Source organism: Macrobrachium nipponense, chromosome 4 (genome assembly GCF_015104395.2).
Source record: "Macrobrachium nipponense isolate FS-2020 chromosome 4, ASM1510439v2, whole genome shotgun sequence".
Taxonomy (NCBI): domain Eukaryota; kingdom Metazoa; phylum Arthropoda; class Malacostraca; order Decapoda; family Palaemonidae; genus Macrobrachium; species Macrobrachium nipponense.
In genome coordinates this window covers 35,924,244-35,948,066 of record NC_061100.1, presented here as the reverse complement: position 1 = coordinate 35,948,066, position 23,823 = coordinate 35,924,244, and the positions used below count along the sequence as shown (strand labels likewise).

Sequence of the window (23,823 nt, the reverse complement as noted above, 5' to 3'; positions counted from 1 at the left end):
TATGCTAATTTGTGCTCATCATAAATCTTGCCTGTATCTACACTTTGTCTTAATAATATTGCAAGTGGCTTTGCGATAGAATGAACTACTTTCTTTAACAAAATAGCAGGGACTCCATCAGGCCCTGCAGCAGCTCCATTTTAAATTTCATTAATTGCCTGCACAATATCAGCTTCATTAATTTCTATGTCAGCTAAATATTCACTATTTTCGTCCCTTACTTCTATATCATTATCTTCATTATCTATTCTAGGGGTGAATTCTCTCTTATATCGTTCTGCCAGTATGTTGCAAATATCCTTTTTTTCATTCGTTAATCTCCCTTCAATTCTCATAGGGCCTATTTCTATTCTTCTTTTATTCATCTTCTTCGCATATGAGTATAGTAGTTTGGGGTTTTGCTTGATATTTAATAGGGTTTTTTCTTCCAAGTCCCGTTTTTCATTTTCTTTTGATTGTATAATCTTTTGTTCTGCATTTTCTATCTTACTTTTTAGTTCTATAACTTTCCATGCATTTTTTTCTTTTGCAAGACCTTTTTTCCACTTTCTGATTTTCTGGAACAAGATCCTTCTGTCTCTTGGTATGCATGAATGATGTTTACTTTTCTTCTTCGGTATATATTTATCCACTATTTTCTCTAATATTTTATATAATATCTCCGTATTTACCCTTATGTCATCACTTACGAAAATGTTATCCCAATCTTTGTTTAATTCTTCATTTATTTCTGACCATTTTATATTTTTACTGTAGAAGTTGTATTTTCCATATCCTTCCCACTTTTTCATTTCTTGCTTATCTCTGTTTTCACTTGCTTTGGAATGAACTGTTAATTCTATGACATTATGGTCTGAAATACTCGCATTATAAACTATTATTTCTTTAACATAATTCATCTCGTTCACAAATACTAGGTCTAAAGTATTTTCCTTTCTTGTTGGCAGGTGATTTATTTGTTGAATGTTGTATTCTAGTAGCATATCTAATAGCTTTTCGAATTGCCTCTTATCTTCTGCACTACTATTACTCTCTTTTTTATATGTATAAGTACTACCACAATCTCCTATTCGTTCTTTCCATTCTACGAAAGGAAAGTTGAAGTCTCCAGATAGGAGAATAGTCCAGTCCTTGTGATTTCTACATATATCATCCAATTTTTCTATTATTAAGTCAAACTCTTTAGTATTAGGAGGTCTATATATTACTATGTTCATTAATTTTTCAGATTCAAATTCTACCGCTATTAGTTCACATTCTGAGAGAGAGAGAGAGCGAGAGATGAGAGAGAGAGAGAGAGAGGGGGAAGAAGGGGAAAAGAAAGGGAAAAAGGGGAGAGATAGAGAAAAAAAAAATGAAAAGAAAGAAAAAAGAAGAAATAAAAAAAGGGGAAAGAAAAAAAAAAAGAAAAAAAAAAGAAAAAAAAAAAAAAAAAGAAAAGAAAAAGAAAAAAAAGGAAACAAAAAAAAAAAAAAAAAAAAAAAAAGAAAAAAAAAGAGAAAAAAAAAAAGAAAGAAAAGGAGGTGAGGGGAAGGAGGGAGGGGAAGGGAAAGGGAAAAGAAAGAAGGGGGAGAAAGAGGGGGGGGGAAAAAGAGAGAGAGAGAGAGAGAGAGAGAGAGAGAGAGAGAATTATAGTACTGGTGACGGGGGAAAAGCAGAAGAAAATACGTATAATGAATTAAGTATCTTTATCGATAGGCCTATGCTTGCGCGATATGATATGACTACCAAGATCGTGCTGCACTATGCAAGATCAAATTTGAAGGATCATAATATTCAAGTTAATTCTCTAAGAAATTCATACCCTAATCTTGATTACATTCGACAGTTGCCGTAGCATTCAAAGATTGTAAAAAGACGTGGAAAATTTTAGACACAGGGTGCAGTCATTCTTGCTCTCTTGATATGGTCTTTACTTTTGAAAATCGGGTTTCATCCACAAATCATTCACGAAAAAAGCTGTAAGTAAAAATATTTATTACCACGAATAACTCAATATGTATTGCACAGGCAATTAAAGTTTTATATCGTGGGAGATCTTTCAGCCTCGCGGCAAAGAAATGCAGTCGTGAAGGGCTGTAGGCTACTACGAACTGCTTTGTAATGGGAGCATATAGCCAGAAAAACTTTGAGCCGACATGCTACTTTAACCTTGATTAAGATTTATGCATAAAGACAGTAGCTTTGTAAACAGCAACAATAGTACCATTCGATCCATGTCAACGTCAAAGTAATCAAAGTGTGAAATCCGTTACGTTAGCCAGTATCCAGTGACTTGCGCTTTCCCGCTCGAAGTTCTAGGGCTCCTCTTCACATCATAGAAAGCGCTCTTGCGGATGCAACTAGATTTGCTCAATCTACCTTAGCCTTCGCAACATCGACTGCCATTGACGTCAGCTAATTTTAATCGCTTTGGAATACAAACATAAGTTTGTAGAAACTGAAATAATTGACCTTCACCACTTACGATGATGGAATAATATCCCCGTTCGTGAAGGAAAACGAGTAAATATTGTCGTCGGGATACATAGTACTAGTACACTACACTCAGAAATTCACATTATATCTACCAGATCTCTATGAACGAATCCATCTGAGAAATTCCAATTACTTCGGACATATATCGTGTTTTTAAATGTCTGAACGGTTTTGTTTTCCAGTTTTAGCTTATATGATATAATTTGCAGTGTATTTTCATATTCTAGAGTAAATTTAGCGAAATTATGTCATTTCAGTAAAAACAAATAAGAAATTCGATGAACGACAGCTGATGAAAACTGTTTCTTCACTTTCTTGTCGAGTGATGGAGACACACACGTTGCTTTCGCAGATGAAGCTACTTTTTGAGTTGGTGACATTTTTTTTTATTGTAAATTCAATTACAATATGAATGTCAAATCCCATAACACAGTCTGAGGCATTAGTTCAAAACTTGAAGGAATTTGCAATGTTTATTTAATTATTCTTGCCAATGTGACAGCAAAAACGCAATTCTTAATACGGGGTTGACATTCTAGTAGTTTTTTTAATATCTACCACATACTCCATACTCCATGATTAATTGGCGTCGGTGGTGTGCGGTTGCTAATGCTAACTTACCGCTAACCCCGAACTGTGTGGCACATGTTACAACGTCTCGAAATAATCAGTTGTCGTAAGTTAATGTTACTAGTAGAGTGGTTCCACCAGAATCCACCTTCCTAATCAGACATCAACACTTGTGGTAACCGCAATTTCTTTGTAAACTCCATAACTACATCTTGCATAGGCTGTTGTATGACCTTTGCCTACCCATTTTAAAGGTGAGTATCTTGTCGTGGACTAGGTAGCCAAAGCGCCATACCGTGCCTAAGTCGGTAATTTTTTTTGTCTTATTAACCCAAAATTTATTTGCAATGCAAGGTACACAGGCTGACGTAGTAGGTCTATTTTGTAACCATTGGGCATTTTACCTAGTTGCATAGGCTAGCTACCTGCTATTCCCGAACTGTAACCAAGTATCGGACCCTTAGTTGAAAAAAAGGACGCCGTATCTTAAAAACTAACCATACCTATAGAATCTTTTTGAAAATAATCTCTTGTTTCCCACACCCACATAATTACACTGCTACCTAAGGCCAATTCTTTGAACTAACCTAACCCTACCATACATGGGGTTACCAGGGTAAACAACCGCAGTCGATCCATCGTCATCGCGTGGCTCGCCCTTATTCACTCGATGTTTAGCTAGTTTGTGAAACAAGAATACAATTATAACTTTAAGCATACCATTCAAAATGTTAAAGTTTCGTCAACATAATGTGATATATGAAAGCGGCATACGAACTAAAATAAGCATGGGAGCTCTTCGTAAAATATGTTTTCAAGGCAGTTTTGAAATCCAATATGCGGCAACCTCGTGACTTGCCGTTCGTGGTAGTTCTAGGGTACTTATCCGCGGCGGCCTAGAGTATGGCAGTTGCGGTTTTTCTACGCAGTTTTACCTACTGAACAAGAATTTTAGGTAGATCTAGGGTACCTATCCGCGGCGGCCTAGACTATGGCAGTTGCGGTTTTTCTATGCAGTTTTACCTGCTGAACAAGAATTTTAAGTAATATTTATTCGGACGACTGTACTAACCCCCAGGGGCCAGTACTAAACACAGCGAAATACATTGGACGCCCCAATCCCTAGTGGATGTCGTATCCGCGGTTACGTTTCTTGCAGGGTAATTCTAAAGAATAGTTCCCTACGAACTGCAAGGAACGTAACCGCGGATACGACATTCACTAGAGATTGGAGCGTCCATGTATTTCTCAGTGTTTAGTACTGGCCCCTTGGGGTTAATTACAGTCGTCCGAATAAATATTACTGTAAATTCTTGTTCAGTAAGTAAAATAACATAGGAAAATGTCTATTGCCATAGTCTAGGCCGCCGCGGATTGCTTCTGTAGAAGTACTGAATTTTAAGTAATATTTATTAGGACGACTGTAGTTAGGGTAAATCACCACGGCAGGCCAACCCTCATCACGGTGGACGGGTCTTATTCACTCGATATTTAATTGGTGAAACAAGAATACAATTGCAACTCTAAACATACCATTTAAGAGACTGAAGTTTCGTCAACATAATGTGATATATGAAAGCCCCACACGAACTAAAATAAGCATGTGAGCTCTTCGTAAAATATGTTTTCAAGGCAGTTTTGAAATCCAATATGGCGGCTACGTTTTTCATGGAAGGTTCTGATCAGTGATGGCTGGCCACCATCTTTCCCCAGCCTTCCCAGCACTCATTTGAACAATATTAGCGTATATATGCAACGTTTATTGATCTTACTCAAGATTGCAGTTGTAATCAGCACAATAAAACAACATTTTGTTGCCTATATTAGTGAAAGTATGTAACTTGTTATTCCCGGGGTCATGGTTTGAACTGAATTCATTCTTACCTTGTAATCGGTGGTTTTTATCCTTACTGCCATCACAACTGAAACTCCACAGTGCTTATTTGATTGTTATTATACACATTTTGGTCTCCGTTCACTCCACATTGCACTTTAAACTAGTTGTTGTTCCTGGTTTCTAAGCGCGTGCGCCATAAACACAGTTATGAACAGCAGACGACGACAGACGACGAAACTGCAAAGTTTTATTCCCTAAACTGTTTACTTTACTCGTTATTTAGTTTAAATTTACTTTGTTATTTAAATTACTTTGTTATTTAAAAATGTTGTTTGTTCATGCAACTTACCTGACAGATATATATATAGCTGTATTCTCTGAAGTCCGACAGAATTTCAAAACTCGCGGCACACGCAGTGGGCGGCCAGGTGGTAGTACCCATTCCCGCCGCTGGGAGGCGGATATCAGGAACCATTCCCATTTTCTATTCATATTTTTTCTGTCGCCGGTCGGTAAACATCTGTTTACAGACCTCCGCCTAGGATTTTTGGATTTGACTCGTTCTAAGTATCTGGTTTGACTTTTGGTTATTGACTCTGGATTGTTGGATTGGCATACGCGATAGAGGACTGTTTTTTGATTTTGGATTGGCTTTTCTGTGAACGTGATGTCTGGATCAAGTTCAGTGAGCTTCAGAGTGTGTGTGAAGAGTGATTGCAAGGTGAGGCTACCGAAATACAGTATGTATGGGGTGTAGGGGGCATGTTTGTTTGTTGGATGATCGATGCATTGAATGCAAAAGTTTGACTGATGATGGATGGAAGGTGTATGAGTCCTATCGGCGTAAGTTGGAACGCGATAGGATCAGGAGGGCTTCCTCCAAGAGCGGTTCTACGAAAGGTAAGGGAAGTAACATTTCACCTAGATTAACACCAGTAGAATTTGCTTCACCTAATCCTGTGTTGTTGCCTGAGGGCCCTGATTCTGTGTCTGGAGAAGGTAATGCCCTTTCTCTGATTCTAGAGTCGTTACGCACTCTAGAGTCCAAAGTGTTGGCCTTAGAAAACGGCTCAAGTAAAGTGTGTGATTGTGCCCCTAGTGTTGTGGAGGGGGCGTCAGATCGGCCCCATAATGCCTCTAGGCCTAGACCTCTATCGGACTCCCAGGACTCAGGGAGTGGGTATGTCGAAAGCCGCAAGAGGGTTACGGGGGCTCCCCACCGATCTGGCGTCCCTTCGGCAGGACCTGTTGTTAGTTCCCAGGCTGCCAAGGAGCGTGCTCCGGCTCGCATCCTTAAGGACTGTTTGTTCCGATACGTAATACAAACCATCGGTCCTTTAACAATAGGAAGTAGCTAGCGGCAGCTGGAACGGTCGTAAGCTTCGAACAAGGGGAGAACGGTAGTTAACTGCTTGTCCGATCGTCGCCCGCCGCGCGACTGGGAGGTAAACAAATCACTTTTGCTTTCGGCCGTGTGGAGCTAGGACGTGTTCGTCATCGCTCTGCCCGCTTTTGTCGTTTGCTTTGAGTATCAGCCCTCTTTTCTGGTTTAGTTGAGTGTGGATGATTGTAAGTACTTGTACATTTCTTTATTCATTATTACTGCAATATGAGTGATCAAGAAATGGAGATTTCGCCGCGCCCCCCAGTCGCCCGTAGGAGTGTTGTCCCCGGGCTGGAGGGGCGTAGATGCGGCGGTATTTAGATCATTCGTGGACGTGGATCCACATGAGGTTTGTACTCGTTGCCGGGGGCGAGAATGCTCCCGGAACGAGCCATGTATAACTTGTATGAATTGGTCCGAGGCGCAGTGGGTTCTGTACGAGGGCAGGAAGAGACTTAGGCCTCCAAAGAAGTCATCGGAAAGCTCTCCAGTGACTCCTTTGGTAACTGACACTTCGTCTTCCTTCCTGCCTCCCGGTCAGCCCCCACGTTTCGCGCCTTCCCCTGCGGGGGGGGTAGCGGAGTCCTTCTCCTCACTCGATCCGTCGAGTGTGGAGGAGGGCGCCCGCTACCCGGACGTCCAGTTGTATTCGGGGTCTTCCGTCCAGCCTCTGGGTGGGGTTCTTTCGTCCCCCCTGAGGCGCGAGGGAACCCCTCTTACTAACCCGACTGTTGCTTCCGCAGATGTGCCACCAGTGAAGGACGACCTGGGACAGGTGTGGGAGTCGCTGGGACTGCAGGGAGTGCCAAGTATTCAGGGGTTGCTTCAGTGGTTGGCGGGGTCGGCAGTGGTCACTCATGGTGTGGTAACCACTACTACTACCACCATAACAACACCAGCATATGACATGCCGCCGCATCTCGTGTACACGCCGCATGTAATGACGGTGACGCCTACGGCTGCGGTGCACAAACCCATTACTGCCGTACCAAAGAGAACGGTGCCACCACCGAGAATGACGGTAGCTGCCGACAGGAAGCCTGGCTCTCCTGTGGTTCCTGCCGTGCCTGCCGTACCTGTTGCTGTCCCTGCTGCTCCTTCCTTTTCAGATGCTGTACCTGCTGTTCCTCGTGCTTTTGTTTCCTGGACCTGTTCCTGTCGCTCCTGCTGTTGGTGGTGCTGCTACAGTCTCAGGTTCTTCCGGACAGGTGCAGTCGGGCCCTGTTGCTTCGGCAACTGCCCCGGCTCCCTCCTGGATGGAAGACCTGACGTCTGTCCTGCGGAGCCTGGCGAAGAAGAGGAAGGTGTCTTCGTCGTCTTCTTCGTCGTCTGCAGCCTCCTCTTCCCCTTCGACTTCTAAGGCTAACCAGCCGAAGAAGAAGAAGGCTGCCTCCTCCCCCCCTAAGAAGACTCCTTCGGGATCTTCTAAGGGCCCGTCTCGCTCAGGCATTCGGGGAGCTCTTCTGCTGGTCCTCCTGTTCCTTCGGGAACGGGCCCGTCTCTTCCTCTGCAAAGAAGACGACGACGGGGACCAGAGGTGTACCAGCCTCGGCTGGTACGTCCTCACCTGGTGTTAGCGGTTCTGCCGCTAAATCAGGTTCCGTCTCGCCGCTTCTCGTTCGCGAGAAGTACCGAGTGGACCTCTTCCACGGGAGACCGTCCAGCCAAAGTTTTGACGCCCGAGCTCGCTCGCCGTCAAGACCGCGGCGCGGAGCAGAAGACTGGCGAGATGTCGTGCACACGACTCTCGCCAGGCCAGTGGACGCTCTCGCAGCGACCAACTGGCTGGCTCGGGTTGACGTGACGGTCGCTGACCAGCCACGGGTTGAGGCGAGGAAGGGGTCCCCGCGCCGTCGGTACCAGCCACGGCTTGGTACCAGCGGCTCGACGCGCCGAGAGGACGCTGGCCGGTCTCGCCGCGACAGAGAGCCTAGCAGTCACCTGACCGCCGCTCCCATAGGGACCGGGCGGAGACGGTAACCAGCAACAGCTCGCCTGACGCTAGAGATCAGCGTCAACGTTCTCAGCCGAGCCACTCGCCCCAGGCGAGCGGCAAGGCTAGGCCTGCTGCTCGATCGCCACCGGGGCGGTTGACGATCAGCAGCAGCCCTCCACGCACGCTGGTCCTGCCAGCGAGCGAGGGTGGAGCGTCAGGTCTGCCTCTCCCGTACCATTCAACCTCCTCGGGCTACACCGGGAGGAGCGAGGTACGAGGAGTGATCGCGAGAGGTGCGACGCTCGCGATCCCGCTATGACGCCGTATGGATCGGGCACGGTTCTAGGACCGACCAGAAACATACGCGCAAGTAGTTGGAGGTGACCGTCAGGGGTCTGCCGCGTTCCTCCTTCTGAAGGAGGAGTATCACGGGATCTGTTCTTGCTGGAGGGACTGGACGGTCCTACTCCGCAAGACGCAGTTACTCCCGAGATACAGAGGAACTTTGCAGAGGTCATTAAGCTGATTTGTCAGCATAATGACCTTGCGGAAGGATCGCCGCTACCACCGGCAGAGCCCACGTCCCGGCTCAAGTCATTTTGGGGTCCTAAGAAGGAACCCAAAATGATGGTGGGGTTACCGCGATCAGAGCTTGCAGACTCAGTCCTGGATCAAGTTGAGAATCTCGTCTTAGGACGGGAGGATTCGCTGAAATCCGGACGGTCTTCTAAGCTGCTTCCTCCTCCTCTACAGCGTCAGAGGCGATTTTACGTGCCTTCGGAAGACCCGATACTGCCGAAACAGGTTAACCCGGGAGTGAGCGAGGCTGACTCCAGGTGTGTCCCTGCAGCAGCTCCTGTCGGAGAACCTCTGGTTCTCGCAGCAGGAGGCACTTGCCCTGGAATCTACCGCTATGGCAGCATTCCAGGCAGTCTCTTGGCTGGATTTGTGGTCCCTCACAATATCCAAAGTAGCGGCCGGCTCTGGGGAGTTACTGCTCTCGAAGACGACGCTTCTTTCAGGAGACTGTGCCAGTCTGGAGGAAGAGCGATCTCTTACCTCGCCCATCAGACTGCTAACCTGTGGGCCAACTTGGTTCTTCAACGTAGGGACGCAGTCCTTACCCGAGTGACCAAGGGGGCTGGGCGTGAGGCGGCACTCGGGCTTCGCAATGGACCAATTAGGAGTTCCCCAGCTCTCTTTCCCGGAGAGATGGTGGACGCTGCGGTGGAAAGGCGGCGCACTGATGACAGTGACCGCTTAGTTCACCAGGCAGTCTCGAAGGTTACTGGGCAATCTCGAGCGACTGTGGCTAAGCCAAAGAGCTTAGCTAGCGCTTCCACGGCGGCGAAGGACGGTTGCACCGTCCAACCCCGTGCAAAGACTCCTGCTGTTTCGACGTCTGCTAAGGAGGCCGTAACCAGCCCTCCTCCCAGCCCTCCTTTCCCCGAGGAGGTGGTGGGAAGAAGTCGAAACGAGGAGGGAAACGCTAGGGACGGCGTTCCCCCTCACCTGCTGCCGGAAGTGGGGGGGTGCCTGGCGAGCCATTGGGCAACTTGGCAGCGCTACGGCGCCGAGAACTGGATAGTAGACGTCCTTCGGGAGGGATATCTACTACCCTTCGAGTCTTCCCCGGGCCCCCCTCATCTCCAAACCGGTCCACTATAAACCTATGTCCGGGGATCATCAAAGGACAACGCTCTTCGACAGGAGATCAAGACCATGCTGGCGAAACGAGCTGTAGAAATCGTGGAGGACCAGTCACCGGGCTTTTACAGCCGCCTCTTCCTAGTGGAGAAGGCATCGGGGGGCTGGCGTCCGGTGATAGACCTCCTCCTGAACCGCTTCGTTCGCACGACGCGGTTCACGATGGTGAGTCGGGCACGCGGCGGTGCTCGACTCGATCAGGGTGGGGGAACGATTTCATGCTTTCAGTGGACTTGAAGGACGCGTATTTTCAAATACCCATCCATCAGTCCTCCAGAAAGTACCTCCGCTTCATCTTCGACGGGACGGTGTACCAATTCAGGGCACTTTGTTTCGGTCTGTCAACCGCCCCACAGGTGTTCACGCGAGTGTTCACTCTGGTGTCAGCTTGGGCCCATTCGCACGGGATACGTCTGATGAGGTATCTCGACGATTGGCTGGTCCTGGCGAGCGCTCGCAGTTGCTGCAGGACAGAGATCGACTCCTCAAGTTTTGTCGCGATCTGGGGATCGTGATAAACTACGAGAAGTCCGATCTCGAACCCAAGCAGAAGATGAAGTACCTGGGTATGCTGATAGACACGGTAGCAGGGCAGGTCTTTCCCGCAGACTTGTGTATCAGCAAATTCAGGGAGGCAGCCGGCCGGTTCCTGTCTCGGCAGGAACAGGCAGCACAGCAATGGCAAGTCGTGATCGGCCATCTGTCGTCACTCGAGAAGTTAGTCCGTCACGGGCGTCTTCACCTGCGGTCTCTCCAGTGGAGGCTAAGGGAGAGTTGGTCTCAGGCCAAGGATCCTCCTTACTTTCCCGTGGCTCTCACGGACAAGGTGAGGCAGGACCTAGCCTGGTGGCTCGAACGACAAAGTAACCATCTTAAGAGGAGTGCCCATGACCGCACATCCCCCCCTCCCCCGTGGAGATGCTTCTGTTCTCAGACGCATCGACCGAGGGATGGGGCACACACCTGGAGGAGTTGCTGACTGCAGGTGTGTGGGACCATCACGAAAAGCACCTTCACATCAATGTCCTGGAACTCAAGGCGGCGTTCAACGCTCTCCGAGAATCTCAGGACCGCTTGGTGGGACACTCAGTGGTGTTGATGTGCAACAACACCACAGTAGTGGCATATGTCAACAAGCAGGGGGGCTAGTGTCTCTTCCGCTCCATCAGTTGACGGTGCAGGTGCACGAGTGGGCCACGGCTCACTCGATAAGAGCTGTCAGCACGCTACATTCCAGGCAGAGGAATGTAGTAGCGGACAAGCTCAGCCGTCGGGATCAGGTGATAGGGACCGAATGGTCTCTACACCAGACGTGGCGGAAAGGCTCTTCAACCTGTGGGGGCGACCGGTCGTAGACCTGTTCGCCACCCGGCACAACAGAAAACTTCAGGTTTTCTTTTCAGCCGTGCCGGACCCATGGGCAGCTGCAGAGGACGCTCTCCAACACCCCTGGGACAACCTCTTCGCCTACGCCTTTCCTCCCTTCTGTCTGATTCGGAAAGTGATCAGTCGAGCGCTGGTCACTCCCAATCTCAGAATGATCCTGGTGGCTCCCAAACGGCCTCAAGCCGTTTGGTATCCGGACCTGCTGGTTCTTCTTGCGGACGCACCGAGAGAGAGCTACCCAATTGGCACAACCTTCTAGCCCAGCCACACGTAGAACGGTACCACCACGCAAGTCCAGTCCCTTCAACTTCACGGGGCTGGCTGTTATCCACCATCTCTTGCGAACGAGAGGCTTTTCTCGTAGCGCAGCAACAGAGATGGCTGGACACGTCCGACAGTCCTCTGCAGCTGTGTACCAGGGGAAGTGGGCCGTCTTCTGTGGTTGGTGTCATAGACAGGGTCTGTCTCCTCTCAGAGCCACTCTTCAGCAGGTAGCGGATTTCCTCGTGTTTCTTTCGCCAAGAGAAGCTCCTCTCGTACCCACAGTTAAAGGTTATAGAGCAGCACTGGCGCTCGTCCTAAAAACTGAGGGGACTGGACATCTCGAACTCGTTCGAGATCTCCTTGCTAATGAGGAGCTTCGAAAGGTCTTGCCCACCCAGGGAACTCAGACCCCCTGCGTGGGATGTGACTCTCGTCCTTAGGAGTTTGACTCGAAGACCCTTCGAGCCACTCCGAGAGTCGTCAGACAGGGATCTGACCCTCAAGACCCTCTTCTTGCTGGCCCTGGCATCGGCGAAGAGAGTAGGGGAACTACATGGTCTTTCTTATGATGTTAAACACACCAGAGGCTGGGGATCTGTGACGCTCGATTTCGCCCCGAACTTCGTAGCCAAGACTCAGAATCCGTCGATCCCTGACGACAGGTTCGAGTCTTTCACGATCCCTCCCTTCTGGACTTCACCGATAACGATGCGGATGAGATGCTGCTTTGTCCTGTGAGGGCGCTACGGCGCTATCTGAAGAGAACTCGACACCTCAGGCCTGAGTGTCGACGCCTCTTCGTTAGCACTGGGGTTACCAAGAAAGAAGTTTCCAAGAACACTTTCTTTCTGGCTACGTGAGGTGATCAGGAGAGCGTATGAGGCTGATGTAGCGACGGACATCCGTACCGCTCCGACCGAGAGCCCACAGGAAGTTCAGAGTATCGGACCCCCATTCCTTAGCGTTCCCGTAAGAACTTCTCCGTGGCGCAGGTCCTGAAGGCAGGTGTCTGGGCCAACCAGACCACCTTCACGTCCTTCGTCCTCCGGGATATTGCCCACAAGTCCTTGGATACTTTTTCCTTGGGACCTGTGGTGGCTGCTCAACACGTTGTGTAAGCTTACCCAGCACCCGAGCAGGCAGAACAGCATCGATTCCTGGTATGACTGGGAGAATGAATGTGCGAATGAGAGTGTGACTGGCTTCTCTTCACCATCTTTCTCTACCTCTACCTGTGGGCAGAGGGATACGGTCGTCACCACGCTGGAAGGGAGTCAGATGCAGGTAAGCTACTCGACCGAGCTCCATCCTATCCTTTTAACTAGGGATAGGAGTGTATATCCACCACTTTCTCCTACAAGGGGGAGGAAGTGGATGCCTACATGAGACAAACCCATGACTTTATATTTGCTCATGTACAGGAAAAAGTTCTTACAATGCTGGTACGAAGAGATACGCTTGCCTCTCTCTTAGTACTCGGCCCAGAGGTCTGACCATTGATCCTGTGGTGCACACCCCGATCAATCGGACAGAGGCTTGGATCCCTCCCTCGCTCTTACGACCAGGGAGGCATTCCAGGGATGGACGAACACCAGTCTGTTCATCTAAAAGACTCAGATTCCTCCCACCAAGAAGTGAGTCTTCCTATTGTTAAAGGACCGATGGTTTGTATTACGTATCGGAACAAATGACAATTTGTCGAAAATTGCATTTTTCCTAACTATACAAACCTGAGGTCCTTTACATATAGTCCCTCCTCATGCCACCCCTCACTCTGCGTATTTTGCATGGGCCAAAAGCAAAAGTGATTTGTTTACCTCCCAGCCGCGCGACGATCGGACAAGCAGTTAACTACCGTTCTCCCCTTGTTTGAAGCTTACGACCGTTCCAGCTGCCGCTAGCTACTTCCTATTGTTAAAGGACCTCAGGTTTGTATAGTTAGGAAAAATGCAATTTTCAACAAATTGTCATTTTTCGTCCTCCGAGGCGCCCTCCCCGCGCAAGGGGTGGAGCGCTCGGAGAGACTCGCGTCCGTTGAAAAGGACTTTTCCGAGGGAGGACGCTTCACGTCCCCTCTTCATTATCGTTGCGGTCTTCACCTGCGTCGTATGACGCGTTTCCTCCACAGAAGAGAGGTAGGACGTCGTCTGAGGACGACGCTGAGAAGCGCTTCTCTCGCGCTTCGGAGAGGCAGGTTGCTGTACCTGTGAGAAGGAAGGAGGCATCCCCTCGCCCCTCGTCTTCTCGCGGGTTCAGCCCTTCACCTCCTCTAGTTTCTTCACCAACGAAGAATATTCTTGTGTCTCTTCAAGACCAATTGTCAGCTTTAATGGCTCAGAAGACTCGCCCAGCAGCAGTCGAGCCTAAGCGTAGGAAGGACACCAGACTGCCTGTCAAGAGGACGAGGCAGTCCCCTTCTCCGTCTCCTCGTTCGTCTGTGTCTCCGCTTGCTTCTCCTTCGGAGCTTCCTCGTTCTCGTTCTACTGGTAGGAAGTCTCGTGGACAGGACGCTTTTCTTCCCTCTCGACGTCCTGATCAGCCCGCGCGTCAGGACGCCTTTGAGGACGCTCGGCAGGACGCCTTGGAGGACGCTTTGCCTTTTGAGAAGGCTTTCGAGAGCGCCCAGAAGGACGCTTTGAAAGCGAAAGCTAGACGCTTTAGCGGAAAGCGTAAGGACGCTCCTCTAGAGCGAGTAAGAGTAGCCTCTCTTGATGCTCAGCGCGGTCAAGACGCTCTTAGTTCTTCGAGCTCTAAGGATCGACAGAAGGTCGGTCGCTTTGAAGAAGCTGCTACACGTAATCCTCAAAAGCCTTTGTTGAAGGCTAGACCCGTTGGGCGCACGCCCTCTCCAGAGGTGCAATCTCCTTTGCCTCTTAGGGAGGAAGGAGAGTTTAGTAGTCCGGCGGACTCAGTTGAGGAGGAACAGCCTTCGGTTTCGTCTGTGTCTGATTACAAAGTGCTGGTTCGACTGTTACGCTCTTCTTTTGGAGAGAAGTTCCAGCGTGCAGCTCCCCAGTCTCCACCCTCTCAGTTTTCGTCACCTAAGTCTTGCAAGGTTCCGGAGTTTGTGGAAATGAAAACTTCTTTGTCCACTAAGAGGGCGTTTAAGAAGTTGCAAGATTGGATGGAACGTCGGAAGGATCAGGGCAAGTCGACTTTCGCCCTTCCTCCTTCAAGACTCAGTGGGAAAGGCGGCATCTGGTATGAGACCAAAGGAGAAGTAGGAGTTAAGATCCCGTCGTCTTCCCAAGGGGACTTTGCTAGTCTGGTCGATGCTCAGAAGAGGTCCCTTTTATCGACTGCTAAGATTTCGTGGACGCCAACGGAGATTGATCATCACATGAAAGGTCTGTTAAGGACTCTTGAGGTCTTTAACTTTCTAGACTGGTGCTTGGGAGTCCTGGATCTTCAATCTAGGAGTCCTGACTCGTTAAGTCTGGGGGAGCTGTCCAATGTGTTATCCTGCATGGACAAGGCCGTCAGGGATGGTTCGGAAGAGTTAGTGTCTCATTTCGGCACTGCTTTTCTCAAGAGAGAGCGCTTTTCTGCAACTTTTTACGGCTAGGTCTGTTTCTACAACGCAGAAAGCGGAGCTTTCTCGTTTTGCCCCAATCTTTCGGGAGCCATCTCTTCCCCCAGGCTATGGTAAAGGACCTGGCAGTGAGCCTACAGGAGAAGGCTACCCAGGACCTCTTGGCCCAGTCTTCAAGACGTCCCGCAGTCCCTACCACGTCGTCTTTTGGACGACCACCTAGGAAGGTTAAACCCTTTCGTGGCGCTCCTCCCTCGAGAGCTGCTCCTCGAGGGAGAGGGCTTGCAAGAGGAAGAGGTTCCTTCAAGCCTAAATCCTCTAAGTGAGAATCAAGTCCTTCAGATGCCGGTCGGAGCCAGGCTAAAGTTCTTTGCGGGGACGTGGAGAGAGAGAGATACAGATGCGTGGTCCCTCAAGATAGTGGAACAGGGGTACAAGATCCCCTTTTTGGACCCTCCTCCTCTATCCACAACTCCCAGAGATCTTTCCCCGTCATATCAAGGGGAGAAACGTCAGATTCTTTTCGATCTTTAGATCAAATGATCAAGAAAAGAGCGGTGGAACAGGTCTTAGACCTGGGGTCACCAGGATATTACAACAGACTTTTCCTGGTACCAAAGCAGTCGTCGGGGTGGTGGCGTCCAGTCTTGGACGTAAGCAGGCTGAATCTTTTCATAGAAAAGAAAAAATTCAAGATGGAAACGCCTCAGTCGGTTCTAGGAGCCTTGAGACCGGGTGCGACTGGATGGTGTCCTTGGACCTACAGGACGCATACTTTCACGTTCCTATCCACCCTCTTTCAAGAAAGTTTGTTCTGAGGTTTGTGTTAAAGGACAAAGTTTGGCAATTTCCGAGCCCTTTGTTTCGGATTAAGCACGGCTCTGATGGTATTTACCATGCTCAATGAAGAACGTAGCGAGATGGTTACATTCTGTAGGGATAAGAGTGTCCCTGTATCTCGACGATTGGCTTATCAGAGCATCGTCAGAAGAGAGGTGTCTGAAGGACCTTCACTTCACGTTAGCCTTGGCGAGGTCCCTGGGACTTCTGGTCAACCTCGAAAAGTCGCATCTGACCCCAACACAGTCCATCGTGCATCTGGGGATTCAGATGGATTCAGTGGCTTTTCGAGCGTTTCCGTCCCAGGAACGACAGCTGCAAGGCTTAGAGAGAGTTTCGGCCTTCCTGGGGAAGGAAGCTTGCTCGGCGAGGGAGTGGATGAGTCTTGTGGGGACCATTTCCTCGCGGTTGGAAAAGTTTGTTTCCCTGGGAAGACTACACCTCAGGCCTCTCCAGTTTTTTCTTGGCAGAAGAATGGAGAGTCAAAGAGGATCTGGATGCGACCTTTATGATCACCAAATCGGTGAAGAACCATCTAAGATGGTGGTTAGATCCTCGGAAGTTTCGAGAGGGGTTGTCCCTAAAGCTTCTGAGCCCCGACCTAGTGTTGTTTTCCGACGCCTCGGTGTTGGGATGGGGAGCAACACTAGGAGGGAAAGAAGTGTCAGGCGCCTGGAGGGGGGAACACGGTGTCCTGGCACATCAATGTGAAGGAACTAGTCGGCGGTTTTCCTGGCGCTACAGTTCTTCCAGCAAAAGGTTGCAGAAAAGTTGTCCAAGTCAACTCGGACAACACCACGGCCCTTGCGTACCTAAAGAATCAGGGAGGTACACACTCCCGTCCTCTATTTTACTTAGCGAGGGAGATTCTGCTGTGGGCAGATGCGAGGCGAATCAGGATCCTGACGAGATTTATCGCAGGAGTCCAGAACGTCAAGAGCAGACCTTCTCAGCCGACAGGATCAGATCCTGCCGACAGAATGTACGCTGCACCAGGACGTCTGTCGAGAACTATGGAGACTGTGGGGACGTCCTTTAGTCGACCTATTTGCGACGTCGAGGACGAAGAGGTTGCCTCTTTATTGCTCCCCTGTGTTGGATCCAGGAGCAGTCGCTATAGACGCTCTGCTCTGCTCTGGGACTGGACGAACCTGGACCTGTATGCCTTCCCGCCATTCAATATCATGGGGGAAGTAGTAAGGAAGTTCGCGGCATCGGAGGGGACGAGGTTGACCCTGATCGCCCTGATGTGGCCCGCGAAGGAATGGTTCACGGAGGTAATGTCCTTCCTCATAGACTTTCCGAGGACGTTGCCCTGGAGGAAAGATCTACTCAGACAGCCCCACTTCACAAGATATCACCGAAACCTCTCCGCTCTGGGTCTGACTGCGTTCAGACTATCGAAAAGTTGGCCAGAGCGAGAGGTTTTTCTAAAGCAGCTGCGAAAGCGATCGCCAACGCAAGGAGGACTTCCTCGAGAGCGGTTTACCAGTCGAAGTGGGCTTCCTTCAGGGCATGGTGTAGAAAGGAGGGAATTTCCTCTTCCACTACCTCTGTGAGCCAGATAGCCGATTTCCTGCTATTTTTAAGGAATGTGCAGAAGCTGGCAGTCCCGACCATCAAGGGATATAAGAGTATGCTGTCAGCAGTCTTCCGACACAGAGGCCTAGACCTTACTGACAACAGAGATCTTCACGATCTCTTGAGATCGTTTGAGACTACCAAGATACCTCAGGCGAGGCCTCCTTCTTGGAACTTAGATTTAGTCCTTAGACTGTTGATGTTGAGTCCTTTCGAGCCTCTCCATGCAGCGTCTCTTAGGAACTTGACGAAGAAGGCTCTTTTCCTAACTGCTCTGGCGACGGCGAAGAGAGTTAGCGAAATTCAAGCCATTTGTAAGCAGGTGGGCTTCAAAGGTGACAATGCTGTCTGCTCTTTGAGTCCCACTTTCTTAGCAAAAAATGAAAACCCGTCTAACCCTTGGTCAAGGAGCTTTGAAATTAAGGGTATGACAAGCCTTGTGGGCCAAGAACCTGAGAGAGACCTGTGCCCTGTCAGGGCTCTAAAGTTTTATGTTCACAAGACAAAGGAGGTACGAGGTCCCTCAGATAATCTGTGGTGTTCGGTTAAACGACCCGATATACCATTATCCAAGTATGCTTTGGCGTTCTTTCTGAGGGACGTGATTAAAGAGGCTCATTCGTCTTACCAGAAGACCGATTTGAGCCTCTTGCGAGTGAAAGCTCACGAGGTCAGAGCTGTCGCAACCTCGCTTGCCTTCCAAAGGAACATGTCGATCAAGGACATCCTTGACGCCACCTTTTGGAGGAGCAATTCAGTATTCGCCTCACACTACTTGAGAGATGTGAGAACGATATATGAGGACTGTTGTTCTCTTGGGTTTTCCATACGTTTCTGCAGACACAGTCTTGGGGGCGGCGGGCTGAAGGTATCTCTCTCCCTATCCCTTAGTTAGGTTAGGTAGTTTTTAGTTTTGTTGTGTTTTTTGGTTGTGGTGAGTCTTTGGTGAAGACCTCCCATCTCTTAGCTTAGTGTTCAGGGGGTCTTGGATAGTTGGTCAGGTGGTGGTCAGTTGCTTCGTTGCCCTCATATGTATGGCTCGATGTTCTTGTCACGTTGAGGTCACGTCCCCGTTGACAGAGCATCCAGAGCGCACCAGCACTACAGGTCTCCACCTGGCTGGCAACTCTGATTAAGCACAAGCAGGCTTAAGTGACAGTAATCACAGAGTCTACTTTGCTAACAGGTGAGGAACCAAGGTGTACATCATCTACTTAATTTAAGTTTCCTACAAATCCTATTCTGTCTCTTCCCACCATCCGAAGGTGGGATTCAGCTATATATATATCTGTCAGGTAAGTTGCATGAACAAAATGTTATTGTTATAATACAATTAAGTTTGTTCATACTTACCTGGCAGATATATATAATTAAGTGCCCACCCACCTCCCCTCAGGAGACAGTGGCACTGAGAAAATATGAATAGAAAATGGGAATGGTTCCCATATCCGCCTCCCAGCGGTGGGAATGGGTACTACCACCTGGCCGCCCACTGCGTGTGCCGCGAGTTTTGAAATTCTGTCGGACTTCGGAGAATACAGCTATATATATATCTGCCAGGTAAGTATGAACAAACTTAATTGTATTATTACAATAACATATTTAATTCATGTATATTATCCCTTTTTTGCAACCAAATTACCCCGAAAAATTACAGATATTTCTAAAGTAGATACAATCAAATGTTTCTAACGTTTTCGTACATCTGGCTGCCGAAAACCATAGAGGAACGAATACGGAAAAGTGCATAGAGGAACGACTACGGAAAAGTGAATTATATACTTTTTTTTTTTTTGCTTTTTTTTTTTTGCTAGCACTTTTCATTGATTTCAGTCTATATTAGTATTTTGAATTTCTTTAATAATCGTATGCCAGAAATAAATGTAACCTTTAATGTTTGCATGCTAAGAATGGCAAAATCATCGTTGCCACATTAGTGGAGGCTTCACACATACGCCGTTCCATTATTATAAACTGTTTCCATGAATTCTAGTTGTCATAGTAATGCAATAATGATAAAATTGCTTTAATATTTATGTATATATACTTCCAATACATAGCCTAATTTCACCAATTTCAACGTTTTGTGTGTAGTCTTATACCCAGTTTGGAGGGTCAACACATACCGAATGGCAACAGAGAGAGAGAGAGAGAGAGAAAGGAAGGCGGAGGAACGAAGAAGAAAAGGGATGGCGGTGGAGGGGGGGGGTGGGGAGAGGGTAGGTGGAGCTTTATACGCCGTGTCGTATCCATTTCTGCATAATGGAGTTTTTGTCTCTTGGTACAAGGACAAGTGTCGTTATTCTTTACGATTAGTGATTCACGATACCCTTATAAATTACGGCACTGGGTGTAATGCACTATAGCAAAATCTCGTTCTGTTACGAGTGTTCATTATAGAAATAGGTATTGCCCAAAAACGTGCTTGCACTGTCTCTGAAACCCATAGTAGACATGCTGCTTAGTTGTCAATCAAGTTTTTATAACCAAGTATTTTTTAGGTGGAGCTTTATACGCGTGTTCGTATCCATTTCTGCATAATGGAGTTTTTGTCTCTTGGTACAAGGACAAGTGTCGTTATTCTTTACGATTAGTGATTCACGATACCCTTATAAATTACGGCACTGGGTGTAATGCACTATAGCAAAATCTCGTTCTGTTACGAGTGTTCATTATAGAAATAGGTATTGCCCAAAAACGTGCTGTCACTGTCTCTGAACCCATAGTAGACATGCTGCTTAGTTGTCAATCAAGTTTTTATAACCAAGTATTTTTTACAAGCTAGCTATTGAATAAATTTGTATTTTTCTCAGTCAAAACATATGCCCCTCAATGCTAACTTTCCTCTTTTAACAACTTTCTGGTCATTGCAAATTCGGCCCTATAATTTCTTATGGTGCGAAAACAGACAGGCCCAGGGACCGAAAACGATTGCGTCACACTACGGCGGTAATCCAGCAGTAAAACATCTTCATATATCCAAAAAGTAAATAATAAAAGATATATATGCGCATTACGATTATAACAATTACATGAATAGCTGATAACAATCTGCATGAATAACTGGTAAACTGTTCTGCAAGACAGTTGAGTATAGCAATTATTTACAATAGGTACGAAAGTCAAGATGTCGTAGCGTCATAATACAAACTTAAAAGAACGTTCTAATTCAGAAAAATAATTACTTAAATTTGAGTCAGAGTCGAGTTACTTTTTCAATAACGAATATTTTCAAATTAATCATCATAAATATGTAAAATATTGATGTTTTACTACTTATTTAAAAATTAGCTAAGAGCACGCTTCTCGTCATCTTCTACCAAAACAGTTGTTTACTCCTGGCTTGTTTGTTGGTGAGAAATCGTGTTTCGATTGTTGTGATGAAAGTGCTCCAGCGTCTGTGGGTACAAGTGGTGTGCGGATTTATCACAGGAAATGGAAAGTTTGTTGACACAAGCGACTCCGTAAACATCGAGATGGCGTCAATCTTCGAAACATTTTTAGTTGTAAGTAAAAATTTCTAAAGCGTTTTGGTGAGATTTCCACTGCCGTGGACGCCATTTTCAGTACCCTCTGTTTAAATCTTAAAATTTGGCCTTAATTTCTAACTTTGGAGAAAATACTTACTACGAAAGGAGAGTAGAGGTCTTTAGCTCAGTTTCTCACCAACAAGAAGTCGCGACTGATGCCCATCTCGGGTGTCAGGACGCGTTATAATGTACTTTTTCGGAGGGTGGCAAGCGTTGATTGTAGGTGGCCTGGTTGGCCTGCTGTGGTGATCTACCCTAACCCCCCAGTGGTCAGTACTAAACACGGCGAAATACATTGGACAACCCCCAATCCCTAGTGGGTGTCATATCTGCGGTTACGTTCCTTGCAGTCCGTGCGGACTGCTTCTGTAGAAATACCCTGTTTGTAACCACAGACAATTCACCATCTTTCCCAGCCTTCCCAGCACTCATTTTAAGAATGTTAACATATATATGTAATGTTTATTGATCTTACTCAAGATTGCAGTTGTAATCAGCACAATACAGCAACATTTGTTCCAATACGAATACAAACCATCAGCCGCAGGATTTGCCCTGGTGTGGAGGGCCGTAAGTGTGCGGCCTTCCGCTCCTTCGTGGAGGTTGATCCTCATGAATTGTATGCTGGGTGTCGGGGGCACGAATGCTCTCGCACCAAGCCCTGTGATATTTGTGTTTTGTGGTCGGAGGAGCAGTGGGCGCGCTTTGAGGGGAGGAGGAAGCGACGAAAGCCTGCCAGGGAGTCATCGGAAAGTTCTCCGGCTACTCCCCTTGTCACGGACGCGTCGTCGTCTTTCCTCCCTCCTTCTCAGCTCCCGCTTATGGCTCCTTCCCCTTCGTGGGGGGTTTCTCGCTCCTTCTCTTCGCCCGATCCGTCGAGCGTGGAGGAGGGGGCGAGGTACCCCGACATCCAATTGTACTCGGGGTCTTCTGTTCGCTCGAGCTGGGACTTGTCCCCCCCCCCCAGGCGAGGGGGAACCCCTCCTACTAACACGACTTTTGCCTCCTCAGGTACGGGTGTCGACCTCGGCCAGGTGTGGTGCTCGCTGGGTCTCCAGGGGACACAGAGTATTCGTGGGCTGTTGCTTCACCTGGCGAGTGGCTCTGCTCTGGTTACGCATGGTCCGGTAACCACCACCGTATCGACCCCAGGGTATGCCACCCCTCCTCACCTGGTTTATACGCAGCATATTACAACGGTAACCCCTTCAGCTGCAGTGCAGGCGCCGTTTCCTAGCGTTTCGAGAGGGTCGGGTGCCCCAAGAGCCCGCCCCTGGACCTGCCACCAGTACCTAGGAGGTTGCTGGCCGCTGCCCTGCCGTTCTTGTCGTGCCTGCATTATCTGATGTACCTGCCGTACTTGGACCAGCCCCTGCCGATGTCGTTCCTACCCGTGGTGTTGCTGCTCCAGTCGCAGGTCCTTCCGGACAGGTGCAGCCTGGCCGTGTTGCTTCAGCAATTGCCCCGGCTCCATCCTGGATGGAGGACCTGACGACTGTCCTGAGGAAGCTGACGAAGAAGAGGAGGAAGATGTCGTCGTCGTCTTCGTCGTCGTCTGTTGTTGCCTCTTCCCCTTCGGCTTCCAAGGCTTCACGGCTGAGAAAGAAGAAGGCTGTCTCCTCCCCCCCTAAGAAGTGGGACTGGGGTGGTCTTCCGCTGGTCCTCCCGCTCCTTCGGGAGCGAGGCCTGTCACTCCTTCCGCAAGGAAGAAGAAGGGGGGACCAGAGGGGTACCGGCTAACACCGGTACCTCCTCACCTGGTGCAAAGGGGCTCTGACACTGCATCAGGTTCCATCTCGACCTCTCGTTCGCGAGAGGTACCGAGTGTGCGGTTGCCCGCGGGTGACTGTGCAGACAAAGTCCAGGCTTCCAAGCTCGCTCGGTCCCAGGACCGAGGCAGCACGGAGCGGAAGACAGGTGAGAGTCGCTCAGGTGACTCCCACTAGGCCAGCAATCGCTCTCGTAGTGATACGCGGGTTCCCAGGGTTGATGCGACGGTCCCAGACCGGCCACAGGTTGAGACAAGGAAGAGGTCCCCCTTGGTCGCCGGAACCGGCCAGCAGCTCAATGGAGTGCGAGGACAGGTCCCGCTCCCACCTCGACAGCGGACTCTGCGGGTCCCCTGACCGCCACTCCCACCAGGACGGGGCGGGTAGGGGGACCAGCAGCAGTTCCTCTGACGCTCGGGACCGGAGCCGTTGTTCTTGGTCCAGCCGCTCTCCGAACCAGGCCTGCAACTCGATTTCCACCGCGGGTTGGCAATCACTTGCAGCCCCCCAAGCACACCGGTTCTGCCGGTGAGCGAGGGGGTAGCGTCAGGTCTTCCTCTCTGATCCCTTCAACTTCCTCGGGCTACGCCGGGAAGAGCGAGGTGATCTTGAGTGACACGGCCCCACCACGACACCCTACGAGCCTGGCACGGTCTTAGGACCGACCAGGTAGTATGCGCAAGTGGCAGGAGGAGACCGGGAGGGGTCTGTTGCAGTTCCTCCTTCGGAAGGAGGGGGTCTCTGGAGGCGCTCTTGTTGGAGAGACTTGACGGTCCTACTCCACAAGACGCAGTCACTCCCGAGATCCAGAGCTCGTTTGCATGCTGGGCCAGGTGGACTCTCTCCGTCTCCGGACAGGAGGGTTCGCTACGGTCTGGCAGGTCTTCCAAGCTACTTCCCCTGCCTCTACTGCGACAGAGGAGATTCTACGTGCCATCGGAGGACCCTTTGCCCCCTAAACCAGTTAACCTGGAGGTAGCTAGGCTAACTCCGGGGGTGTCTGCAGCAG

At 49.0% G+C, this 23,823-nt stretch overlaps 1 protein-coding gene across 5 annotated transcripts in view; it reads left to right on the top strand.

Annotated features, from left to right (window-relative positions):
* Nucleotides 1-2,795: 2,795 nt before the first annotated feature.
* LOC135210856 (golgin subfamily B member 1-like) overlaps nucleotides 2,796-23,823 on the top strand; it is a 232,378-nt gene continuing 211,350 nt past the window's right edge. For 3 of the 5 annotated variants that reach the window (XM_064243756.1, XM_064243752.1, XM_064243753.1), the window contains exon 1: nucleotides 2,864-3,302. The gene's annotated coding sequence lies outside the window, so the exon portion shown is untranslated. The other 2 variants (XM_064243755.1, XM_064243754.1) reach the window with 2 other exon arrangements.